Below are 7,060 nucleotides of genomic sequence, written 5' to 3' on the forward strand. Positions count from 1 at the left end.
AGCTATCAGGCGAGTCTTCAGTAAATATTACAGGTTTGAATGACTTAGCATGAATGACATAAGTGAATTGTATGGTTACCTTTTCCTCTTGCCTTTTTCAGATTCCCTTGCCCTCCCTGAATCTCAATGTCCTCCTCTGGAAGAGTGGGGATGATAATATTTGCACCACCTCCACTAGAGACCTGCCAGAAAGGGGAACATTTTGTACAACTGAAAGTGACAATATATGTGAGTTAGTGTCAAAACAGGAAAGAGGAAGTTTATTATCATGAATTGCTAAGATTACAGGTAATGTTTATTGATGAATTATTGCCAGATCAGTGATCTAAGTTTCCAAATCTCTCTTTTTATATAGTTAGGTAATCTGAAAGGTATTTTAAATAGCTAGAGACATTACTGGGGGTGGGGGAAGGTTTAGATATTTCAAATTGACAGTGGCACCTATTGACAACCACTAACATGGGTTTAGTCTTCATCCCATCTCCAAAGCCCACATTTGAATTTTAATCATTTCCTTCCTGAATGAAGGGATTGATTTGATCAAGCTCAAAGAAACCTTAAAGGTCTTCTAGTCCCACTTCATATTACGGATGAAGAAATCCAGGCCCAGAAAGGTGAATAGGCTTGCCTATGTCACTCAGCTAGCAACTATCAGAGGTGGGATATGAACCCATATGCTCCAGACAACAGGTCCCTAACTCTATCAGTTGTCTAATGAGCAGTTTATCTGAGCAGAAGAATTGCTGAAAATAACCTCTGGGGATTTGCTTGTATAGCCTGGGGTGGGTGGGGGGGTCCGGGAAGGGAGGAGACAAAAAACAAACAATAACATATACTTGAACACACACACACACACACACACACATACATATGCAAACAGTTTTTCTCTTTATTGCAACTGAACACTGTGGCAAAGAGCTCAGTACAGCCTTGCCAAAAATAACAACAACCTCACACACTTGATACTGTCATTAGCTGCAGAACTAGTCCTTGTTGAAGTTCATAATGGTGGAACATGAAGATTCAATAGATCGAAAAAATTAAAAGACCCCTGGGCTTGGCATCAGGATAGATCTGAATTCAAATTCTGATAAACTTGGCAAGTTGCTTCACCAGTTTAAGTCTCAGTTTCTTTATTAGTAAAATAGGAACGATAGTTTGGTAAGACCTCACAGAATTTTTTGGGAGGATCAAATGATTACGTGTACATTAAGAATAAGTACATTTAAAAAAAACATTAAAGCTACATATAAATATTAGTTTTAAACCTGGAAGCTGGAAGGCACTTCAGACATCATTTAATGGAACCCTCTTACTTTATAGCTCCGGAAAGTGAGGCTCAGAGAGAGATGAAATTGACCTGGAGTTACATAGCTTTTCAGGGGCAGAGGGAGGACTGAATAGGACAGTTTGGTGCTGTGAATAGAGCATAGGGCTTGGAATTAGGAAGACTCATTTTCAGAAGTTCAACTACAAGCCTTCAACTACAACTACTTCAACTACAAGTTCAACTACAAACGACACTTCACCTTTGCACAAGTCATTCTTTTTGCCTCAGTTTCCTCATCTGTAAAATTGAGCTGGAGAAGGAGATAACAAACCATTCCTTTATCTTTGCCAAGAAAACCCCAAATGGGGTCATAAAGAGTCAGATACGACTGCAACGACTTGATTCCAAGTTTTTTTTTCATTGTTTATCAAGGCTTCATTCGGATTCCAAGGGTAGGAAGAACAAACACTTGCCTAAGTCCCATCAATTGACCTCTGCTTCAAAGTTTTTCCTCTATTCAGAATGCCAAATAGCTTCGCAGGTCTGAAGACGCTCAGGGAGAAGCTCCTGCCTGGAGAGGCCTGGACTGCTGCAAACATGGACATACGATCCAATGCTAGATCAGTCACTTTTTGGAAAGAAACACCTGGAAATATGTCAGATCACGTCCTCCTTTGTCAACTCTCAAGTACACGTTGCAATAGTAAAGAATTGAGGGAGGGATTTGGCCTTATCTTGGCCTTATGGGACCTTAAAGAGTCCAGTACCAGTGTACGTGTAGGTAAAGAGAATCTGGAAAAAAGAGAAAATGGGATCAAAAGGTGAATAAAACGGGCGGGAGTATTAATGAGGGACGTAAGAGCGGTACAAGTCTGGATTTTTCTCTAGTTGGTGAGAAGAAAAAAAACATTCAGAGAGGATCGACACTAACTAAAAAAGGACGTGTTGAGGGGAGAAAGCTATTTTCTAAGAGAGATAGGGAATACTCATTTTTCTTTTTATCCTCAGCTCTTTGAACGTGATGGGCACTTAGTACACATTTGATGCATTAAAATGAAATTTGGCACTGAATTTTATCTCTTCTGAGAACCCTCATCTAGGCACAGGAACCCGGCTGCGAAAATAGCGCTTGTTGTTTAAATCACACTGGCCTTTAAGCACCGCCCAACAGCGCCCCGTACAAGGAAGTAAGAACAGAAGACACGAGATGTCTGGCTTCTCCTGGAACTTGTCTTGTAAGAAGTTATCCTTAAGTGAAATCGGAAAACCCTTTACATTAAACTAAGGGTCCTGGTTTGGGGTAGGGGGGACGTAAAAAGTAGTTACAGGGATGGGGAAGAGGGATTATCCTTGCTTATTGCTATCCCTTTGGAATTATCACTCCTTCCTTGGCTGAAGGCATCATCCACTCTCTTTCAAGAAATGTTTCCTCTTCAGTTCTATTGGTCACTTGGAAATACTCTGAATAGATAAAGAATTCCTCCTCCCCCCGTGGCTGGTCCCTAGAAATTCACAGTATTTAAACAAACGCAACCTTTTGTCTTCTCTAACACGAGATGCATCCGTTCAACTACAAGTGCGTAACCTAGGCGACAAAAGCTTTTCTCGTTGAGCAGGGCTCCCCAGGCTCTCACTCCCCTTCGAGGTGGTGAGTCTGCTCCAGGTACTCCCTCCCTCGCTTTCAGAGCGTTACCCCCTACGGAATAACCGAGCACAGGATCTAAATACCTCCTGGCGCCAGAAGAAAGTTCTCATGTAATAGATACCGTTTGGTGTTAAAACACGGATTCAGCTCACTTTGTCAATCAGCCCCTTAACGAACTTTCTTCCCCTTCCCCTTTCTTTAAAAGAGAGAGAAAGAGAGAATATCCTTATGACCCCTCTCCTTCCCCCCCCTTTTTTTATCCTAGATTTAGTTTTAGAATATGGATTCATCTGGATGCCCCGGGGAATGAGATAATCTTTTTTGGAAAAAAGCCTCTCTCTGTCTTGGTGGTAGCTCTCTGACTTATTTGTACTCTTTCAGCCAATTAACTGGAATGATAACAGACCAGCAGCAGGCAGAAAGGAATATGTTACACTCCTTCTTGGGTTTCGGTCTCAAAAGAGAGTTCCTGCAATAAGAAGGAAGAGATAGGACTAGATAACAAGTCACCGTCCCTTTCAGGATATCTTCGTGCTTAACACCTTCTCTTTCCTTCTGTTTTAGAAGTGCTATCTTGAGATCATGGCTGGAAAGCTCCAGTAGTGCCAAAGTAAAGTAAATGGGAAAAAAATTCTCATTTTCACAAGCAACTTCTGTCCTGTATCCACTTCACAAATCTTCCTGTCTCGGTCCCAAGGCATTTTAAATAACTAAAAAAAGTTGACAAGATATAATGTTCTTATGACCATGGAAGGATTTCCCCCTAAAGTTATGTGATCTATGTGGAGACTGAATTTTAGAACTTGGCTAAGGCAAAAGATGATCTTATTTGAAGGGAGGCCTAAAGGTTGCTATGAATTTCCTATATTTTGGAAGAGAGTTTGGTTTTTAAACCCCAGATCTAATCAGACTTCAATAACCGTATGGAATCAATACATAAGTGCTTTCAAAAGTAGGAGGTGTTATGGAAGGCTTTAGCTGCCACTGGCCTTGCCAAGAACTACATTTTCCTATGTTCTTCAGTACTGTGCTTTCAGTTCTTATAATTCAGTGTCCCACTTATAAATTTTTCCTCTGTTGTCTTTAGAGAAAGGATTTAATGGCTAATAATCTCTCTTAATGCATCATGATTTCAAGTTGTCTGTCATCAATGAGGGTTATTTCTAAACCTCTAAAGGCCTCCTTTAGCTTCAAGATAACATTTGTTAGTTTAAAGCCAAGTTATTCTTCTCTGGATATGCAGGTCTGACCATATCACCCTTCTACTAAGTAAATCCCAGCAGCTCCTTGGAGCCTAAATTCTAGTGGCATCTCTAGAATCAAATTTAAATTCCCTTGACATTTAAAAGCTCTTCCCACCTTATCTCCACCCCACCCTTTCAGCCTTATTCCCTTTATACCTTAATACCCCTTCTCTTTTACTCTATGGTCCAGACATAGTGACTTCTTTCTTGTTCCTCACATTCCTGAGACTACAACTCACATCTCTGTGCTTTTGCACAGCCTGTTCCCCATGCCTGGAATGTTGTCTCTCCTCACCCACATTTTGTGTAATGCTTGATTGTCTTAAAGACTCAGTTCAAGTGCATTGCACCCTTCTCCCCAATTTCTAGTACTTTTCCCTCTAGTTGTTTTTAGAACTCTCTCCAAGGTCATTCCCCACAACCCATACTCACATTGACAAGCTATATCATTGTGGGGGAAAGGGCTAAGGGGGGAGTGTGACTACTACCTCCACCTCTGAATTCAGAGGTATTCTGTGGGCTTCTCCTCCCAAAATTATGGCTCACAAGACCCCACCAATGTGCTTACCTTTAAGCTTTTAATAAGTGTTTGTCAATTTCAATTGTTTTATTAAAACAGCAAAGTAAGAGCCATAGTTACATAAAACTCCACAAATCTGGGGCAGACTCTCACAAATATAGTGTCAGTATGAAAAATGGGCACAAATTTAAATACACTGGTAAGTTAGGTATACATAGAACAAGGAACATATATGGCTAAGGCAACTTATGCCTTTGGCTTTTTTCTTTTTGAGGAGGAAGGCAGGGCAATTGGGGTTAAATGACTTGCTCAAGGTCACCCAGCTAGTAAGTGTGTCAAGTTTCTGAGATCCTCCTGTCTCCAGGGCCAATACTCTACTCAACCTAGCTGCCCCAACTTATGCCTTTTAAATTGTGGCTCCTCAATGTCTCATCTTACCATGTCCTCACAACATGCTACCCCCTCACCCCCTAAGGTTATAGCATCTCTTCTCACTGGCCAATGGACAGGGCTTTCCAATTCTATTTCACTCTAAAGTTCTACTCTAAATAATCAGGCCTAATTCTCTTTTGAATCTACAATGTTAATTTTCTTCTCTGCTGTCAGGGGTTTCAACTCCTTGAAGCTGCTCCCTGCCCCAATCTCTCTCTCTTTTTTTCTCTTTCTCCAGAGCTGGATTCAGTGTCTCTTATTGGACAAATAGTTCTGCCTTAAAATGATATAGTCAGTGGAGGAGGAAAAGGAAATTCTCTTCCCCACTTCTGCTCTCTGATTGAAGCACCGGGGTCATACATTGCATAAAGCTGTTTCATTGCTTGACAGTGCCTCAGTTGCCCTGGAGAGGGCAAGTTTAGGTTTTAGGAGGGCAAGCTACCATTCCAGTGCCACCAGAGAAACTTCTTCACATGTCGTAAAGAATAACACATCTTTGATTTTTACTTCATTTACCATTAGCTGTTTCACTTGGTTTCAACTCCTGAAATCATCAAGCCTTCTTCTGGACAAGCTTATCACCTGGAATCTCATCATCTTGGTAATCAATTAGCAATGATGCTCAACACTTCTGTCTCCTCAATCACCTCTCCCCTCTGAATGGTGGCCTGGAGGATAGAGCGATGAACGTTTCCCAAGGCCTTCTTTTATAGAGGGCTCAGATTTTTCCATCTTCTTTTACCATGTACCTGTCTGCTGCTCTGCTTGGTTTTGACTTCATGAACATTATGCCCCAGGCAGGATACCCTCAAAGCACCGCATCCTTGGCACCCTGCAACAGTCCCATTTTCAGCTTCCTTTTGTATATTGCTTTCTCCCATTAGACTGTAAGCTGAGGGCAGGGACTGTCTTTCTTTTTTTTTATTTGTATCCCTAGCATGCAACCCAGTGCCTAGCACATAGCAGGCACTTAATAAATGTTTATTGACTATTATCGACTATCTTTGCACCTCACTTAATACATTAATAGTTTGAAATTACCATTATTTGTGCTTTTGGTCTTTACATCAATTGGACTGAGTGGAAGGAACCATCTCTGCCTACACTATACTTATATATCTTTTTACGTGTTTTACATATACTTGCTTTTGTGCATGTTGTCTCACGCAAGGAACATATCGGAATACAAGCTCCTTGAGAGGAGGGAATATTTTGCTCTTGTCTTTTGTATCTCTAGCATCTATCAATGTCTGGTATATAAGAAGTGCTTAATAAATGTTTGTTAGTTGATTAATTGACTCATCACTGCTTGTTTCTTTTGGTTTGATAAAATAATTTGTTCAGTCCTATCCAACATTATGGGACCCCATTTGGGGTTTTCTTGGCAAAGATACTGCAGTGGTTTGTCATTTCCTTCTCCAGCTCATTTTACAGATGAGGAAACTGAGGCAAACAGGGTCAAGTGACTTGCCTTGGTTGATGTAGCTAGTAAGTACATGATGCTAGATTTGAACTCAGGATGATGAGTCTTCCTGATTCTAAGCACAATGTTCTATCTACTGTACCACCTAGATGCCCTTAAAATAATCAGAATTGGCTGGGATCTCAGAAGCTATCTTGTATCTGAAAAAGAATCCACTCTACAACATCCTAGATTAATTGCCATGTAGTCTTTTTTTACATTTATTTTTTTATTTTTAGTTTACAACACTCAATTTCACACCTTTTTGAATTCCAAATTTTCTCCCCCTCCCTTTTTCTTCCCCCTTCCCCTTCAAGATGGTATGTAATCTGATGTAGGTTCTACATATACCTTCATATTAAGCTTATTTTCACAATAGTCAAGTTGTAAAGGAGAATTATAACCAATGGAACGAACCATGAAAAAGAAGAAACAAAAGAGAGGAAATAGTTTGCTTCAGTTTGCATTCAGACTCCATAATTCTTTC

Source organism: Trichosurus vulpecula, chromosome 1, assembly GCF_011100635.1.
Source record: "Trichosurus vulpecula isolate mTriVul1 chromosome 1, mTriVul1.pri, whole genome shotgun sequence".
In the NCBI taxonomy this organism is placed as follows: domain Eukaryota; kingdom Metazoa; phylum Chordata; class Mammalia; order Diprotodontia; family Phalangeridae; genus Trichosurus; species Trichosurus vulpecula.